At 48.4% G+C, this 20,339-nt stretch overlaps 1 long non-coding RNA gene across 1 annotated transcript; it reads right to left on the reverse strand.

The window, feature by feature from the left end:
• Positions 1–4,826: 4,826 nt before the first annotated feature.
• On the reverse strand, positions 4,827–15,402 carry LOC144590090 (uncharacterized). Its single transcript, XR_013546169.1, has 3 exons — positions 15,275–15,402; positions 10,028–10,105; positions 4,827–4,906 (listed from the first exon to the last, which is right to left on the reverse strand). It is a non-coding gene; the product is annotated as an uncharacterized LOC144590090 (long non-coding RNA).
• Between the last annotated feature and the right edge of the window lie 4,937 nt (positions 15,403–20,339).

A 20,339-nucleotide genomic window follows, 5' to 3' on the forward strand; every position in this document is an offset into this window, starting at 1 on the left:
CTCTCGTCGCCAATTAAGCTCATGAGCTCAAGATATCACAGCTGCCTCAGAAAGGCAGCCAGCATCATCGGTGACCCACACCACCCTGCCACACTCAGTGACCCACACACTCAATGACCCACACCACCCTGCCACACTCACTGACCCACACCACCCTGCCACACTCACTGACCCACACTCACTGACCCACACCACCCTGCCATACTCAGTGACCCACACACTCAATGACCCACACCACCCTGCCACACTCACTGACCCACACCACCCTGCCACACTCACTGACCCACACCACCCTGGCCACACTCACTGACCCACACACACTGACCCACACTCACTGACCCACACACACTGACCCACACCACCCTGGCCACACTCTCACTGACCCACACCACCCTGGCCACACTCACTGACCCACTCTCACTGACCCACACTCACTGACCCACTCTCACTGACCCACACTCACTGACCCACACCACCCTGGCCACACTCACTGACCCACACACACTGACCCGACACTCACTGACCCACACACTCACTGACCCACACACACTGACCCACACCACCCTGGCCACACACTCACTGACCCACACACTGACCCACACCACCCTGGCACACACACTCACTGACCCACACCACCCTGGCCACACTCACTGACCCACTCTCACTGACCCACACACACTTACCCACACCACCCTGGCCACACACACTGACCCACACCACCCTGGCCACACTCACTGACCCACACACTCACTGACCCACACCACCCTGGCCACACTCACTGACCCACACACTCACTGACCCACACACTTACTGACCCACACACTCACTGGACCCACACACTCACTGACCCCACACCACCCTGGCCACACTCACTGACCCACACACTCACTGACCCACACACTCACTGACCCACACACTCACTGACCCACACACTTACTGACCCACACACTCACTGACCCACACACTCACTGACCCACACACTCACTGACCCACACACTCACTGACCCACACACTCACTGACCCACACACTCACTGACCCACACACTCACTGACCCACACACTCACTGACCCACACCACCCTGGCCACACACTCACTGACCCACACACTCACTGACCCACACACTCACTGACCCACACACTCACTGACCCACACACTCACTGACCCACACACTCACTGACCCCACACACTCACTGACCCACACCACCCTGGCCACACACTCATTGGTAAAAGATGCAGAAGTCTGAAAACTGTAACATCCAAGTTGAGGAGCAGTTTCTCTTCCCTACAGCCACCAGGTTATTAAACACTACAACCTCCAAATGAGCTCTGAACTACATAGACTTGGGAGCAATGGTTTTGTCTTTTTGCACTATTATTGTTTGCTTGTTTTATGTGTATGTATGTATATTGAACTTTTTGTTTATTATATTATTTACAGTGTACTATGTTTACATTGTTCCGTTTGGGACATTGGACAATAAAATATTCGACTTTTGACTCACTGGTGCTCAAATCCACCTCTAATGAATGGCAACCAGCTGAAGGAAGGCCTGGCCTGCTGGTTTGAACAATTATGCAAGTAATACAATCTGCCCTGTATTCATCCAATTAACGGGTGTGAGGAAGGAAAGGTGGCACTACTGCAGTAAAAATGCAGTAATCCACTGTGCAATTGCTGGAAAATACTAATCATGGCCACTGGTTCACCATGTGCTGTTTCCCAAGTTCCCATGAAAACCACCTTGTTCCCTTTTGCACAATCGAGTGTAATTTATAGCATGGCCCTTCGGCCCACTCAGTTCACACCGACTAGCGATCACCCATTCTCACTAGTTCTATGGTATCCCACATTCTCATCCACTCCCTACACACTAGGAGCAATTTAGAGGCCCATTAACCTACAAACTGGCACGTCTTTGGGATGTGGGAGGAAACCGCGACACCCAGAGGAACATCAATATTTCAGTCATAACATCGAATCACCTTGCCCAACTGGTTTCAATGCAAGAGATCAGTAAGATTATTAAACTCATGTCCTGTATCTCAGAAATTCAAACTGTAAATCACACGAGGATAAACAAAGGGCAGATATTGGATTGATGTGACAGCACATTCCTCTGTTTCCCACAACAGCGAGAAGATTGCAAATGTCGGCCCATTGCAGAATCCCTTCAGCCCCTCAACCCATGATCGATAGATAAATACTTACACCCATGGCGTTGGAGGTGTGATGTCTTGAAGCTCATCAGATTCCTGCGTGCGCATGTGAGAGAGAAGCAATGAATCAGTCAATGTTGCTTTACAAAGCCCATTTGATGGCAATCAAAGCAGTGGTTTGTGTGCAATGAGGACTGCATGAACCTCAAGATAACAAATAAAACTGAAGACAAAACTAGATATTTAATCAAGAGAAAAACAAATTGACACAGATGGGGAGTAATATGGTTAAGGTTCGAAACAGCAAAAACAATGCTAAGGTTTTCATTGAATAAGGGTCTGCATTTTATTTTGATCAGAAATCCAGGTTGAATTTGATAAGCAGGCCAAACAGATGGCAGAGGGTAGTATCTGGAGCTGTGATAGATAAGCCATTCCACAGGAAGCAATGCTGGGATCAACACAGCTCTTTGAAAAGGTTGAAACAGTCTGGGGAAGGGTCCTGACCCGAAACGTCACCTGTCCATGCTACCTGACCCGCTGAGTTACTCCAGCACTTTGAGTCGTTTGAAGATGTCCATGATTTAGACACGGTGCCCAGGATAAAATGTCCAAATCTACAGATTGTGCAAAGTTTGTGAGTCTGGTAAAAACAGCAAGGACAATGGTGACAAACTGATAAGTTGGCAGAATGTAAGTTCAGTGGAAGATGAAATTTAAAACCAAGCTGTGTGCAGTGAGATATCTTGGGTGGAAGAATATGGGCTGACAATAAAGGTTTAAATGGAGCAGCTTCAAAGGGATCCTGGCAACAGAGGGATAGGGTTTATATTGTATAAACTCCTGGAATAGATTGAGAGCATTTCACAGGAGTAGTTAATAAAGCACATGGTATTTGGGCAAAAGGTCAGCAGGTCAGGCAGCATCTCTGGAGGGAATGGTCACAATGCTTCGGGTTGGTACAGTGCTTCAGACTGATTGAGTCAGGGGGTGAATGACATTCCTGTGCTGTATTGTTCTATGTAACCCAGCCCATGTCTCCATAATTGAAATTTTCAATGATCATCTTTGTGCACCAGTTGCATCTGTAACTTGTCTGCAACATTGTTCCTCCGGTCTGTTCTCACTAAATTACACTCTGTGTTATTTATTCATTTTAATCAAATTGTCCTGGCTTTGGCAACTCTAATATACCATCTGGTGCAGTACCTTAATCGTTTCTTTGGCTAATATTGCTGCCACACCCCTCTTTCTCATAATCATTCCTTCCAGAGTACCTAGTGTGTAGGAAAGAACTGCAGATGCTGGTTTAAATCGAAGGTAGACACAAAATGCTGGAGTAACTCAGGCAGGACAGGGAAGAATCTCTGGAGAGAAGGAACGGGTAATGTTTCAGGTCGAGACCCATCTTCAGACTGATGTCAGTGGAGGTGACGGGACAGAGATAAAATGTAGTCGGAGACAGTAAGACTGGTCTGAGAACTGGGAAGGGGGAGGGATGGAGAGAGGGGGAAAGCAAGGGCTATTTGAAGTTAGAGAAGTCAATATTCATACTGCTGGAGTGTAAGCTGCTCAAGTGAAATATGAGGTGCTGTTCCTCCAATTTGCGCTGGGCCTCACTCTGACAATGCAGGAGGCCCAGGACAGGAAGGTCAGATTGGGAAATGGGAGGGGCAGTTAAAGTGCTGAGCAACCCAGAAGATCATTCTATCTCTGTCTCCTGACATCAGTCTGAAGAAGGGCCTCGACCCATTCCTTCTCTCCGGAGATGCTGCCTGTCCCGCTGAACTACTCCAGCATTTTGTGTCAACCTTCCAGAATCCCCTGCAGCTGGGGATATTAAGTACCCAGCCTTTTTTTTCAATCCATAGGATAAACAGCACAGAATCAAACCAATCATCACAACCAGTCCAGTGATATTTCTGTTCCACTTGAAGACTCTCTAGCCTTTCCTTATCCATCAGCCTAACTATTATTCTCTCCACCCTTGAAGGTGTTCAGCCTTGCCTTCAATGGGTCTGTACTATTCACTTTAATCATTCCCTGTATCAGTGAGTTCCACACCATCTTCCCTCCGAATTCCTGAATGGAATTCTTATTGATAATCTATATTCATGGCTGCGAGCTATTCCCCATGATGAAGCATTCATTTTAATAAAATCTATTTCAAAGCATTTAATTTAGAGAACCAGCATGGAAACAGGCCCTTTGGCCCACATCGATCACCCGCTTACGTCGATTCTATGTTATCCCACTTTCTCATCCACTCCTGACACACCACCAGCAATTTACAGAGGCCAATTAACCCACAAACCCACACGTCTTTGGGACGAGAAGAATAGCAGAAGGAAGCACACCCAGTCACAGGGAGAAAGTGCAAGCTCCACACAGACAGCACTGGAGGTCAGGACTGGACCCGGGAGTCTGATGCTGAGAGGCAGCTGCTCTCCCAGCATCAGCTTCCGTCCCGGTCAGCAGAGAACAGGATAATGATTGCCCCCCACGAAACCTATCTAATGCACTGCAACGTGAAGATAAATGAATCAGATTAACAAAGGTTGAGGTGCACAGCAGAATGTCACAGTGCACATTAGCCACACAGGTAGGGATAAACCTCACACTTGGATTCTACCTGTTTTTATTAAAAAAAGGGATGTCACTACTGTACCTTTGGCAATGTCTGATCCTTGACTTCGAACCACAGCTGACACAACAACGCAATTTCCTTCTCTGAGTCACGTCCAGAACCTGCACAATCGACAAGAGGAAGCTACTGAAATAATTGAACTGTCATCAATCACAATCATTGACCTAAATTACTCGATGGGACAGGAGGCATCTCTGGAACTGACTTTTCAGGTCGAGACCCTTCTTCAGACTCAGTCTCGAAACGTCACCCATTCCTTCTATCCAGAGATGCTGTCTGTTCCGCTGAGTTACTCCAACATTTTGTGTGGATCTTTGATGTAAACCAGCATCTGAAGTTCCTTCCTACATAGACCTTAATTACTCACCAATATCCTCTAGTATTCAGGATACAGAGCTGAGCTTCTACCTGGTCCCAACATCCCTCCTCCCATCCCATGCCTCTTTCTCTGGTCAAAGCCCTCTCCCCTGGTCCGAGCCCCCCCCTCTCCCCCTGGACCGAGCCCCCCTCTCCCCTGTGACCGAGCCCCCCTCTCCCCTGGTCCGAGCCCCCCACGCCCCTGGTCCAAGCCCCCCGCACCCCTGGTCCAAGCCCCCCCCGCCGTCCCCTGGTCCGAGCCCCTCTCCCCTGGTTGGAGCCCCCCCTCTCCCCATGGACCGAGCCCCCTCTCCCCTGGACCGAGCCCCCCCCGCACCCCTGGACCGAGCCCCTCTCCTCTCACCTGGTCCGAGCCCCTCTCCTCTCACCTGGTCCAAGCCCACCCCCCTCCCCTGGTCCGAGCCCCTCCCCTCTCCCCTGGTCCGAGCCCCCCTCCCCTGTTCTCTGCACTTCTCTCTGGTTGAGCCCTGCCCCTAAACCAAGCCTGTCCCCGATCCAAGCCACAGTCTCTGGTCTTCAGGACCTTCTGTAACTGGACTCGACACAGAATTGGGGAACCATGAAAGAGCAAATTTGTAGGCAATATTCCAAAACAATAACAAAAATGATTTGATTTCAAATCCGTATTTGTTTTACAGAAGCAACCAACACAGAAACATGCCCTTCGGCCTAACTCATTCATGCTGACCAAGTTGCCCCGTCTAAGCTAGTCCCATTTGCCCATGTCTCTCTATTCTATCCATGTAAATGTCCCAGCATCTTTTCAGATGTTGTTATACTACCTGCCTCAACCAGCTCCTCAGGCAGCTCGTTCCATTCACCCACAATCTGTGTGGAAAATGCTGCCCCTCAGCTTCTTATTAAATCTTTCCCCTCTCATCTTAAACATATGTCCTCTGGTTTTTGATTCCCCTAACCTGGGAATTACACTAATATTAAATGAGGCAGTCAGTGTAAAAGGTACCGAGGACAGAATTGTTTGAGTCAGTGGAAAAGCCCAGTGAGTGGTCGGTTCTGACAGAAGCTGGGTGGGTCAACAGGAGCGGGGGGGGGGGTCAACAGGAAGCGGGGGGGGGGGGTTCAACAGGAGCGGGGGGGGGGGGGGGTTCAACCAGGAGCGGGGGGGGGTCAACAGGAGCGGGGGGGGGTCAACAGGAGCGGGGGGGGTCAACAGGAGCGGGGGGGGGTCAACAGGAGCGGGGGGGGTCAACAGGAGCGGGGGGGGTGGGGTCAACAGGAGCGGGGGGGGGTCAACAGGAGCGGGGGGGGTCAACAGGAGCGGGGGGGTCAACAGGAGCGGGGGGGGTCAACAGGAGCGGGGGGGTGGGTCAACAGGAGCAGGGGGGGGTCAAACAGGAGCGGGGGGGGTCAACAGGAGCGGGGGGGGCAACAGGAGCGGGGGGGGTCAACAGGAGCAGGAGGGGTCAACAGGAGCGGGGGGGGTCAACAGGAGCGGGGGGTGTGGGTCAACAGGAGCGGGGGGGGTCAACAGGAGGGGGGGGTGGGTGGGTCAACAGGAGCGGGGGGGTCAACAGGGAGCGGGGGTGTCAACAGGAGCGGGGGTCAACAGGAGCGGGGGGTCAACAGGAGCGGGGGGTGGGTCAACAGGAGCGGGGGGGTGGGTCCAACAGGAGCGGGGGTCAACAGGAGCGGGGGGGTCAACAGGAGCGGGGGGGGGTGGGTTCAACAGGAGCGGGGGTCAACAGGAGCGGGGGGTCAACAGGAGCGGGAGTCAACAGGAGCGGGGGTCAACAGGAGCGGGGGTCAACAGGAGCGGGGGTCAACAGGAGCGGGGGGTCAACAGGAGCGGGGGGTCAACAGGAGCGGGGGGGGGTCAACAGGAGCGGGGGGGTCAACAGGAGCGGGGGTCAACAGGTAGCGGGGGGGGTCAACAGGAGCGGGGGTCAACAGGAGCGAGGGGTCAACAGGAGCGGGGGTCAACAGGAGAGGGGTCAACAGGAGCGGGGGGTCAACAGGAGCGGGGGGGTCAACAGGAGCGGGGGTCAACAGGAGCGGGGGTCAACAGGAGCGGGGTGGGGTCAACAGAAGCGGGGGGGGTGATTTTTGTGATTATAAGTCAGAAAGATTTACAGTTGGGGAAAAGGACAAAGATAAAATGGGACTCGATGTTCTAAATTACAGCAAGGTCAAACAGAAGGACAAGTAATTCAGCAATATAGCAATATAGCAAGCGGCACGGTAGCGCAGCGGTAGAGTTGCTGCTTTACAGCGAATGCAGCGCCGGAGACTCAGGTTCGATCCTGACTACGGGTGCTGCACTGTAAGGAGTTTGTACGTTCTCCCCGTGACCTGCGTGGGTTTTCTCCGAGATCTTCGGTTTCCTCCCACACTCCAAAGACGTACAGGTATGTAGGTAAATTGGTTGGGTAAATGTAAAAATTGTCCCTAGTGTGTGTAGGATAGTGTTAATGTGCGGGGATCACTGGGCGGCACGGACTTGGTGGGCCGAAAAGGCCTGTTTCCCCGCTGTATATATATATGATATGATATGATATGATATGATGATGATGTATTGAATAACCTCGCACAGTGGTACCAGTGGCCGAGCTGCTACCTCAGAGCGCCATAGATCCTGAACTTGGGGACTGCCTGTGTGGAGTTTGCACGTTCTCCCTGTGACCGCGTGGGTTTCCTCCGGGTGTTCCGTTTTCCTCCCACATCCCAAATTCTCCATCCAATTCCTTTCTCTTCCTGGATCCCAGACGATCTAACCGAAAACAGCCTACCATGCAGTGTCTCATGTCGGCCCTGGATGGAGCCACATCTAAAAGGGCCACATCTAACTCCCTCTTAAATATAGCCAATGAACTGGCCTCAACTACCTTCTGTGGCAGAGAATTCCACAGACTCACCACTCTCTGTGTGAAGAAATGTTTTCTCATCTCGGTCCTAAAAGACTTCCCCCTTATCCTTAAGCTGTGACCCCTGGTTCTGGACTCCCCCAACATCGGGAACAATCTTCCCGCATCTAGCCTCTCCAACCCCTTAAGAATTTTATATGTTTCTATAAGATCCCCCCTCAGTCTTCTAAATTCCAGCGAGTACAAGCCCAGTCTATCCAGTCTTTCCTCATATGCAAGTCCCGCCATCCCAGGGATTAATCTGGTGAACCTTCTCTGTACTCCCTCTAAGGCAAGAACGTCTTTCCTCAGGTTAGGAGACCAAAACTGCACACAATACTCCAGGTGCGGTCTCACCAAGGCCCTGTACAACTGCAGCAGAACTTTTTGCTAAAGGGATCAGGGGGTATGGAGAGAAGGCAGGTACAGGCTACTGAGCTGGATGATCAGCCATGATCATATTGAATGGCCGAATGGCCTACTCCTGCACCTATTTTCTATGTTTCTATCAACCTTCTTGGTCACTTTTACAAAAGAAAACTCAAATTCATGAGACACGATCTCCCATGGACAAAACCATGCTGAACATCCCTAAACCCACATCCTCCTGCGCTCCATGGAATAGAGACCCAGCCTACTCAACCCCTCCCTATAGCTCCTGGCAACAGCCTTGTAAATTTATTCTGAACCCTTTCAAGCCTGACAATATCTTTTCTATAACATGGTGCCCAAAACTGAACACAATATTCTAAATCCAGTCTCACCAACGTCTTATACAACTGCAATATGACCTCCCAACTTCATGTCTTTCTCAGTGGTAAAAACAGAGAAGAAATATTCAATGAGGACGATGCACATCTTCTGCGACTCCATACTAGATAACAGCTTTGGTTTCTGAGGAAGCCTACTCTCTCTCGTTACCTTTTTTTCACTTAATTTCTTTAGATTCTAATATTATCTGCCAAAGCTATCTCATGCCTCCTATTTGCCCTTCTGATTTCCTACTAATGTTCCTCAATCCCTTATACCCCCCCCCCCCCAGGGATACTCTTGCTACATTCCAGCTGCCTCTGTCTAACCAATGCCTCCCTCCTTTTCCTGACCCGAGCCTCAATTTCTCTAGTCATCCAGGGTTCCTTAAGTCTTACTTGACTTAATCTTCACTCTGACACCAACATACAGCCCTCCTCTCCATTGCCACCCTTCTGAGGCCCCTGAGAACCTTACAGCTTAGCAAAAGGGTCAAAAATCAGAGGCTATGGATTTAAAGTAACTGAAGAGATGAGAAAATAACTCTCACCCAGTGGGTGGGTGTCTGGAATACACTGTCTGAATGTCAAGAGGCCGAAATTCTTGTCAGTGGAAAAGGTTCACAAACATGTCACTGGGAGTGAAGGGTTTGCGTTATGAGAGACTGGGTTGGCTGGGGGGGGGGGGGGGGGGGGGGGGGGGAGGAGGCTGTGTGTCACCTTATAGAGGTTTATAAAATTACGAGGGGCTTAGATTATAAGGTGAGAGGAGAAATATTTAAAAAGACCCTTGGAGTCAATGTTCTTTTTACACAGAGTGTTGGGTACACAGAGCAGGTTTCCAGAGAAAGTTGTAGATGTGGATGCAATAATAATGTTTAAATGATATTAGGTACATCCAGGTACATGGATAGGAAAGGTTTGGAGGGATATGGATCAAATGCAGGTAAATGGGACTAGATGATCAACTTGGTCAGTGTGGATGAATTGAGCCGAAGGGCCTGTTTCCACACTGTATAACTCGACACTTTCCTGGTATCATTTCTGTAAACACCCCTGTCTGTGCCTCTAACATATATTCTATCACCTCACACGACTCTGCTAACTGTCTGGGCAATCAGACGGGGACAGATTTTGATAATGGAGCAGTGACACAGGAGGCCAAGCAACTTCTCATTCACAAAACCTTTCCTAGATGGCACGTTGAGCAATAGCACACGCCGATAGGACTCACCGATCCACTTCCAGTGCTGGCTCCGCTCTCTGCAGTTCACGTATGGAGTGAAGTTGGACGGAAGAGCTGTGACCCCAACTGTGTGAAACAAAGAGACAGGTCAGGCATCGTCCGCAGTGTTCTCTCTCTAAACGTGTCCTGGCACTCAAAGTACCAAGCTAATGTCCATGGTAGGAAAATATCCATTGAGTAAGTGTTCTCCACCACCATAACATGCTGCTGGCTCGAAGTGCCAAATGGCCTCCTCCTGCACCTATTTTCTCTGTACCTTTTACATTTGCACACAACCAGCATCCATCACAGCACTGCCACTAGACGCACCCCTTACAGGTACAGTTCACCACCAGCTCCCAACCACATACTGAGTCAAGCATTGCTCAACTACTACTCCCCCTCCACCCCGTACCAGGCAACAGCTCCAATTGCACAGGACAGCAAAAGGCCACACACGAGAGAGATGAGGATGAGGAGCAGCGTGGAGTTCAGAATCACGCCCTGTTAGTAATGTGGGAGGGGGAGGATTAGGGTTGACAAAAAGGGGGATTAGGAAGTCATGATGAGGAGATTTTGGTGGAAAGAGGTCAATGGATGAGAGACAAGGAAATGGAAGAACAACTGGCCTAAGTTATAATCACCACAAAGCTACAGACACCTCAAATAAAGATGCAAAATGCTGAAAACACTCATCAGATCAGGTAGGTCGGATGGGTAAGGTTAAGTTTGCTGTGGTGATAAACTGTTGCTGTGGTGATAAACGGTATCCAAAAATGTATATGTTTGTAGGTTAATTGGTTTCTGTAAATTGTTAATTGTCCCTAGTGTGAAGTAGTGCTGGTGTAAAGGGGTGATCGCTGATGGGGACGGACTCATGGGTCAAAGGGTCTGTTTCCACACTGTATCTCTAAAGTTCAACGGTCGAATGTGAGGGGAAAGGGTGCAATTAATGGAAAGATCCTTCACAGCATTGATGTACAGAGTGCTCTTGAAGTCTGTCCAATGCTACTGGAAAGCAGCACACATGTACACATGATCCTTCACAGCATTGATGTACAGAGTGCTCTTGAAGTCTGTCCAATGCTACTGGAAAGCAGCACACATGTAAATAGAGTGGTTATGTTTGTCTTTGTTGGGTCAGCGCATTAGTGTAAGAATCAGGAAGCTATGTTGCAACTAAAACATTGGTTAGGTCACATTTAGAGTATTGTGCGCAGTTCTGGACACCCCAATTCAGGAAGGATGTGCAGGCCTAGAAGAGGATTACTAGAAGGAAGTAGTTTACTAGAAGGATGCCTGGATTAGAGCATATTAGCTATAAGGAGAGGTTGAGGGGAGACCTGATAGAAATATAAAAAATTACGAGAGGCATAGATAGGGTAGACAGTCAAAACCTTTATCCCAGGATAGAAATGTCAGAGGCTCGAGGGCATAGCTTTAAAGTCAGAGGGAGAAGTTTAAACGAGGGCAAGTTATTTTCACCTAGAGAGTGGTGGGTACCGAACACAGTGATGGTAGAAGCATGTTGCTAAGCATGTTGCTAGTTACCTGGACTATCTCCGACATCTCCCTCCCGTTTCTGGACCTCACCATCTCCATCACAGGAGACAGACTAGTGACTGACATTTACTATAAACCCACTGACTCGTACAGCTATCTGGACTACACTTCTTCCCACCCGGTCCCCTGCAAAAAGTCTATCCCCTACTCCCAATACCTCCGTCTACGCCGCATCTGCGCCCAGGATGAGGTGTTCCACACTAGGGCTTCCGAGATGTCCTCGTTCTTCAGGAAACGGGGCTTCCCCTCCTCCATTATAGATGAGGCTCTCACTAGGGTCTCTTCTACATCCCGCAGCTCCGCTCTTGCTCCCCCTCCCCCACTCGCAACAAGGACAGAATCCCCCTCGTTCTCACCTTCCACCCCACCAGCCAGCGGATCCAACATATCATCCACCAACATTTCCGTCTCCTACAACGGGACCCCACCACTGGCCATATCTTCCCATCCCCTCCCCTCTCTGCGTTCCGCAGAGACCTTTCCCTCCGTAACTCCCTGGTCCACTCGTCCCTTCCTACCCAAACCACCCCAACCCCGGGCACTTTCCCCTGCAACCGCACGAGATGCAACACCTGTCCCTTTACCTCCCCCCTCAACTCCATCCAAGGACCCAAACAGTCTTTCCAGGTGAGACAGAGGTTCACCTGCACCTCCTCCAACCTCATCTATTGCATCCGCTGCTCTAGATACAATACAATACAATACAATACAATATATCTTTATGGACTACCCGCTGTAGAGCTTTCCTTTCTGCCTCCGTGCAGCTGAGGTACCACACAGGGATTCCATGCGTTAGGATGCTCTCTATGGTGCAGCGGTAGAAGGTCGTCAGCAGCTGTTGGGGTAGACCAGACTTTTTCAGTGTTCTTAAGTAGAACAGTCTTTGTTGTGCCTTCTTGACCAGCGCAGCAGTGTTATTGGACCATGTTAGGTCCTCCGAAATGTGAGTGCCCAGAAACTTGAAGCTGGACACTCTCTCCACACTGTCCCCGTTGATAGAGATCGGGGCATATTCGGGGCATGTCAACTTATTTACATCGGCGAAACCAAGCGCAGGCTCGGCGATCGCTTCGCTGAACACCTGCGCTCAGTCCGCATTAACCAAACTGATCTCCCGGTGGCCGAGCACTTCAACTCCTCCTCCCATTCCCAGTCTGACCTTTCTGTCATGGGCCTCCTCCAGTGCCATAGTGAGGCCCACCGGAAATTGGAGGAACAGCACCTCATATTTCGCCTGGGCTGTTTGCAGCCCAGCGGTATGAACATCGACTTCTCCAACTTTAGATAGTTCCTCTGTCCCTCCCTTCCCCTCCTCCTTCCCAGATCTCCCTCTATCTTGCTGTCTCCACCTATATCCTTCCTTTGTCCCGCCCCCCTGACATCAGTCTGAAGAAGGGTCTCGACCAGAAACGTCACCCATTCCTTCTCTCCCGAGATGCTGCCTGACCTGCTGAGTTACTCCAGCATTTTGTGAATAAATCGATGGTAGAAGCATGGCAGTTAACAAGCTTTCAGATAGGCGCATGCATTGGCAGAGAATGGAGGAATATGGATCATGTGAAGATAAGAGGAGATTAACTTGGTCATGGTCGACACAGATGTGGGCCGAAGAGCCTGGTCTTGTGCTGAACTGTTCTACACCACAACATCAAAGTGCCGCACCTGATCAGAAACATTCCCTTTGACCCATCCATCCCAATTCCATGCAAACTGCTACTGAAAACTAACCTGCTGTCTGTCTTTTGCTGTGGCAACAAGGGGCCTTTTTCAGTACCTGCAGTTTTTTAAGCTCCAAAGGCCCACATGCTTTGTGGACCTTAATAACCTGTCCTATAGACTGTCCATAACTGCTTTGTTAAAGCAGAACAAGGATAAAAATACTGGACACACTAATCAGCTGTGCCTCAGCAGTGTCAGTTCAAGAGCCCGGGAAGAACTGAGGTCAAAGAGCATCAAGGTTGGTTGATGCAAGTCAAACATCTCCAGTCAATACACAGAACACTAGAGATATACAGCACGGAAACAGGTCCTTCAGCCCAACTTGTCCAGCTGGCCAAGATGCCCCATCTAAACTAGTCCCATTTCCCAGAGCTTGGTCCCTCCTATCCCTTTAAATCTATCCTATCCATGTACCTGTCCAAGTGTCCTTTAAACACTGTGATCCTACTTGCCTCAACTACTTCCTCTGGCAACCTTCCATATACCCACCACCCTTCTGTGTGAAAAGTTGCCCCTTAGGTTCCTATTAAATCTCCCCCCCCCCCCTCACCCTAAACCTGTATCCTCTGGTTTTTAATTCACCGACCTTGAGTGAAAGATTGTGCATTCACCCTATCTACTCCCCTCAAGATTTTATACACCTCTATAAGATCCCTCATTAGCATCCAACGCTCTAAGGAATAAAGTCCTAGCCTGTCCAATCTCTTATTGAACCTCAGGCGCTACAGTCCTGGCAACATCTGCTCTGTGCAATAAGTTTGGCACAAATATCTTCATTTCCTTCATCCACTAAATGACTTTTCTTCCAGCATTAATATGGAAATGTGGATGTGTACTGATTGTTGCAAAGTGTTGTATTCCATCTGTAAATGAGGTAGTCATAGTCATAGTCATAGTGATACAGCGTGGAAACAGGCCCTCCGGCCCAACTTACCCACACCGGCCAACATGTCCCATCTACACCAGTCCCACCAGTCTGTGTTTGGCTCATATCCCTCCAAACCTGTCCTATCCATGTACCTGTCTAACTGTTTCTTACATGTTGGGATAGTCCCCGCCTCAACTACCTCCTCTGGCAGCTTGTTCCATACACCTACCACCCTTTGTGTGAAAAAGTTACCCCTCAAATTCCTTTCAAATCTTTTCCCCTTCACCTTAAACCTATGTCCTCTGGTCGCCAATTCACCTACTCTGGGCAAGAGACTCTGTGCAGCTACCCGATCTATTCCTCTCATGATTTTATACACCTCAATAAGATCACCCCTCATCCTCCTGCACTCTAAGGAATAGAGTCCTAGCCTGCTCAACCTCTCCCTGTACCTCAGACCCTCTAGTCCTGGCAACATCCTTGTAAATCCTCTCTGATTCAAAGGTACCCTTTCCAGATTCAAAGGTTTCAAAGGTCTTTTATTGTCACATGTATCAATTAAGGTACAGTGATATGCAAATTACCATACAGCCATACAAATAAAAAGCAACAAGACACACAACTACATAAAAGTTAACATAAACATCCACCACAGCAGATTTCCCACATTCCTCAATAAAGTCCAATCTTCTTCCTCATATTTCTGACAGCATGGTGCCCAGAACTGAACACAATACTTTAAATGCGGCCTCTTATACAACTGCAATATGACCAATGAAGGCTAATGTACCAAAAGCCTTTTTGACCACCCGATCTACCTGCGACTCCACCTTCAAGGAACCATACACCTGCACTCCTAGATTCTGCTCTACAACACTCCCCAGAGCCCTACCATTCACTGTGTAGGTCTTGCCCATGTTAGACTTCCCAAAATTCAACACTTCACATTTCTCTGTATTAAATTCCATCAACCATTCCTTAGCCCACCTGGCCAATCGATCAAGATCAAGATCCTGCTGCAATTTTTCACAACCATCTTCATTATCTGAATTCAACTGATCCAGACACATAAATACTCACTGGAAAAACAGAGAAATCAGACTTACGTGAACCTTCTCCTGAAAGGAAGCGCAGAGCGGACTGAACAAGTTCTGACCAGTTTGTGGCATCTGGGAACCAACAGTTTAAAGCACTATGGGCAGAGATCTGCCAGTCAAGCACTTTCTCCTCAATCTAAAAAAAGAGCAGACAACAACATCAGAATTTTGTGCCAACTCCTGATCACTCTACCTGCTACCTACAATGAAATAAACATCTCATCCCAGCACCTGACGTACTGCAGCTGCCCCAGCAGAGCTCAGTGGCACAGTACCAGCACAGATAGCAAATAGGGAGGTCACAAAGTGGCTGCACTTTGACATGTCCACGTTAATTGATGGGCAAGAAGTTGGCAGATGGGAGTATAATGTGGGAAAAATGTAAGAATATTTGTTTTGGAAGATGGACTGCAAAAGCAAATTATTACTTAAATTAAGTTAGGCTGCAAAAATATTTCACTGCAAAGGAATCTATGATGAAACTCAATTTGCATGGAGATACAGCAAGTAACTGGGAAGGCAATGGAATGCTGGCCCTAACTGCAATGGGATGTAGCATAACAGGAGCATAACATAAGGGCGGCACGGTAGCGCAGCGGTAGAGTTGCTGCTTTACAGCGAATGCAGCGCCGGAGACACAGGTTCGATCCTGACTATGGGTGCTGCACTGTAAGGAGTTTGTACGTTCTCCCCGTGACCTGCGTGGGTTTTCTCCGAGATCTTCGGTTTCCTCCCACACTCCAAAGACGTACAGGTATGTAGGTTAATTGGCTGGGTAAATGTAAAAATTGTCCCTAGTGGGTGTAGGATAGTGTTAATGTACGGGGATCACTGGGCGGCACGGACTTGGAGGGCCGAAAAGGCCTGTTTCCGGCTGTAGATATATGATATGTATGATATGATAGGAGAGACTGTATAATGTAACTTTACAGGGCGCTGCTGTGTCTGGAGTATTGACTTCAGTTTTAAAGGATATGCTTGCTTTGGAAACAACGCTGTGAAGGTTCTTTAGTTTGATTCTTGGGACAAAGGAGGTGACATGTGAAGAAAAGTCGAGCCCATCAGGCCTTTATTGACTTGAGTTCAGAAGAATGAGGTGATCTATTTGAAACAGAGGGATTGACTGGGTGGGTCCTGAGAGAATGTTTGTCCGAGTGCGGTATCGAGAATAGGGGGCAGAGTTTACAAAATGGATTTGCCATTTCAGACGGAGATGAAGAGGAATTTGTTTTCTCAGGTAAAGGAGATTGCCATTTAATATATTTGAGGCAGAGATTGACAACTACACGAATTACAAGAATTAAAGATTTCTGGGGAAATGGTATTGAGGCCAAGATTACTACAACCATGATCCTACTGAAGGCATAAGGCTCGGAGGGTCAAATAGCCGACTGCTGCTTCTGCGCCTGCATTTCATATTCTTATGTGGAGTGGAAGTGGCACATTTTAATATTCAGAAGCCCCAGAGGATCTGCTGTCATTCAGTTCAATTGTTCTACTTAACTAAATCTCTTTTCTACCCATAAATCTAGCTGAGAACTATATTCTGCACCTTTCACTTTGCTCTACATATTGCACTTGAGTTTGGATTCATTGTATTTATGTATAGCATTACCTGATCTGATTGGACAGCATGCAAAACAAAGCTTTTCACTGTACCTCGGTACACCTAACAATAATAAACTTAAACTAAAATCTGTTCTTGGGCTCCCTAATGGGTGTAAGTATATCAATAATATAGCTGTAGGGATTATATGTCCAACGTGATGCAGGATTAGTATAAATGAATGTTTAATGGTCTTTGCATACTGTGTCTCTGTGTACGATAAAACTGAAGAGGAAGTGACTGCTGAGGAGATTGCAGAGGATAGAGGTAAAGTCAATGAGTGCACAGCCAAAGGGGAGACAAAAGTGAGGTTATTCACTCCCACTGAAGAAACAGTAGTTTAGTTTAGAGATACAGCGCGGAAACAGGCCCTTCGGTCCACCGGGTCCATGCCGACCAGCGATCCCCGCTATCGAGGATCAACACTATCCTACACCCACTAGGGACAATTTTTACATTTACCAAGCCAATTAACATACATACTCATACGTCTTTGGAGTGTGGGAGGAAACTGAAGCTCTCGGAGAAAACCCACACAGGTCACGGAGAGAACGGACAAACTCCGTACAGACAGCACCTGTAGTCGGGATGGAACCCGGGTTTCCTGCGTTGCACTCGCTGTGCGGCAGCAACTCTACCGCTGCGCCACCGTAATTGCTTCTAATAGGTGGCGAGAAATGCTTAAATACAATGGGACCACGGTGTCCTTATTCACATCACTTGTGGGTTTAGGTTTGCTACTGCCACCTAAACCTGCATGTGATATATACAAGGACACCTAAACCTGCATGTAACGTATACAAGGACACCCCATTCCCACTGAACATGAACATTTCTCACCACCTATAACTGCAGCAGCAACTAGAGAAGTAAATGGCATAATGGCCATTATTGCAAAAACATTTTGAGTACAGGATTAAAGATGCGTTATAGATTAAATTGGGTAATGGCAAAATTACACCTGGTCTTCTTACAATGGTAATGAATCTTTGGAATGCGCTACCCTAGAGATCAGAGGCTCAGGTCATTAACTACATTCAAAATAGTCATCAAGTTTCCAAATATTATAGGAATCAAGGAAATAGGGTCAGAAAGTGACGTTGAGGTCGACTAGCAGCCATGAAGTTGTTGAAAGTTACCATTGGACTGAGGAGCCTAATGGTATGCAATTGCTCCTGGTTCTTATGTTGTAATGCAAGAGGAAAGATGAGCAGAGGGGATTGGTTTGACAGAAACAAAAAAAAATCCTGCAAGGAAAGGAGAGGAGATAAAGAAAGGAAAAAATGTGGCTCTTCACCAGAAGGCGTATATTTAGGATAATGGGCAAGATATTTAGAAGGGATCTGAAGAGAACCATTCATCCAGAGAGTATTGGATACCCTGGAATACACTGCCAGAGGAAATGGTGGAAGCAGAGTTGGAGGTGGCATTAAGATGTGTCTGCATGAGCACTTGAATCATCTAGTTATGGAGGGCTGATGATCAAGCACTGAAAGATCATTAGTAGTAAGTACTAACAAGTTAGTGTGGAGATGATGGGCCGAATGGCCAGTTTCCATGTTGGAAGAGATGAGGAGTACGACAGAGAGCAAAGCAAAGCAGCAAGGGACAAAGAGGTAGGGAAGGGGGAGTTGGAAATTTAGACCAAGGAAGAATGAAGGAAATGTGGAAACCATGGTGAAAAATGAATTCTGCAGGAATCCTGAAGGGAGATTTTGAGAAATAAATAAAATATTAGCAATAGGATAGGCAAATGGGATAGGAGAATGGGGTTAGGAGGGAGAGATAGATCAGCCATGATTGAATGGCAGAGTAGACTTGATGGGCCGAATGGCCAAATTCTACTCCTATCACTTGTGATCTTATGAAATTGTCAGGATGGTGTTGAGGGGAGGATAACTGGAAAAGAGAGAAAGGTTAGAAGGGGTACAACAAGTCAAATGAGTGAGGACAGGGTGAAAGGACATGGGAGCTAAGGACAGATGCAAGTGTGGACTGGTGAACCACAGCAAAACCCAACACGATGGAGACAACAGATAATATTGACTGGCTGCATCACATTCGGTAACAAATGCCCAGGAATGAAGGATGCTAAAGGAGTGGTGGACAATGGCTGGTCTACTGTGGGCACTGACCTCCTTAGAATTGAAGAAAACTATAGGAAGCACTGCCTCAAAAGACAGCTAATATCAAAGGCCCCCACCTTGGCCATGGTCTCATATTGCTGCTACCAGTTTTTTGGCTGTGTATGTGTGGGGGGGGGGGTGGGGTGGGGGAAACCTTTCTTTTTTAGGTCTCTTCCTCATGGCGCGGGGTGCGGCTCGGCCGCAGAGCCTTCCATCGCCTGCGGGGCCTTCCATCGCCCAGTGTGGCTCGGCCGCGGGACTTTACATCGCTGGTGCGGCTCGGCCGCGGGACCTAACATCGCCCGGCGCGGCTCGGCCGCGGGACTTAGCAGCGCACGGTACGGCCGCGGGGCCTTCCATCACCCATCTCGGCCACGGGGCGTTTCAGCGCCCGGTGCGGCTCGGCCGCGGGGACTTCCATCCCCTTGCGGGGACTGTGCGGGTCGGTCGGGGACGAACTGTCTGTCCGTGGGCGGGGGGAAGAGAGGGGAAGTTTTGTTGCCTCCATCACAGTGAGGGGGTGTTTGGAGTCACTGTGATGGACATTTGTGTTGGGGTCATGTGTCTTGTGTTCTTTTTGTTGTTGTGTGACTGCTATGTAATTTCGTTCGGTACCTTGGTACCGAATGACAAATAAAGCTCTGTATTGGGAAGGTGGAGCAGGAGCCTGAAAACCACGACCACTAGGCTTGAGCAGCTACTTCCCAGCAACTGTCAGGCTTTTGAACACTGCACATCATTAACCTCAGCAACTATGATCAACTATTGACTTAGTTTTGGTTGAACTACAGATAGACCTTTGCACGATTAAGATCTGTGTAATGAACCGGATTTGTTAAGGGAACTCAAAGTAAAAGAACCACAAGGTGATAGCGACCACATATGATAAGTTTTAATCTGCAATTTGAGAGGGAGAAGGTGAAATCGGATGTGTCAGTGTTGCAGCCGAGCATGAGGGAGGAGCTGGCCAGAGTTGACTGGAAAGGGACCATAGCAGGGATGACGATGGAACAGCAACGGGAGGAATTTCTGGAACGATTCGGAAGATGCAGGACCTTTTCATTCCAAAGAGGAAGAAAGATTCTAGGGGGAGAAGGAGGCGTGGCTGACAAGAAAAGTCAAGGACAGTATAAAACTAAGAGAAGGCATATAACATAGCAAAGATTAGTGGGAAGACAGAGGATTGGGACGCTTTTAAAGAACATCAGAAAGTAACTAAAAAGGCCACACGGGGAGAAAAGATGAAATGCGAAGGTAAGCTAGCAAATAATATAAAAGAGGATAGCAAGAGCTTCTTCAGTTGTATAAAGTGTAAGACAGAGGCACGGCCGCTGGAGAATGA

This window comes from Rhinoraja longicauda, unplaced genomic scaffold (assembly GCF_053455715.1).
Source record: "Rhinoraja longicauda isolate Sanriku21f unplaced genomic scaffold, sRhiLon1.1 Scf000123, whole genome shotgun sequence".
NCBI lineage: Eukaryota > Metazoa > Chordata > Chondrichthyes > Rajiformes > Arhynchobatidae > Rhinoraja > Rhinoraja longicauda.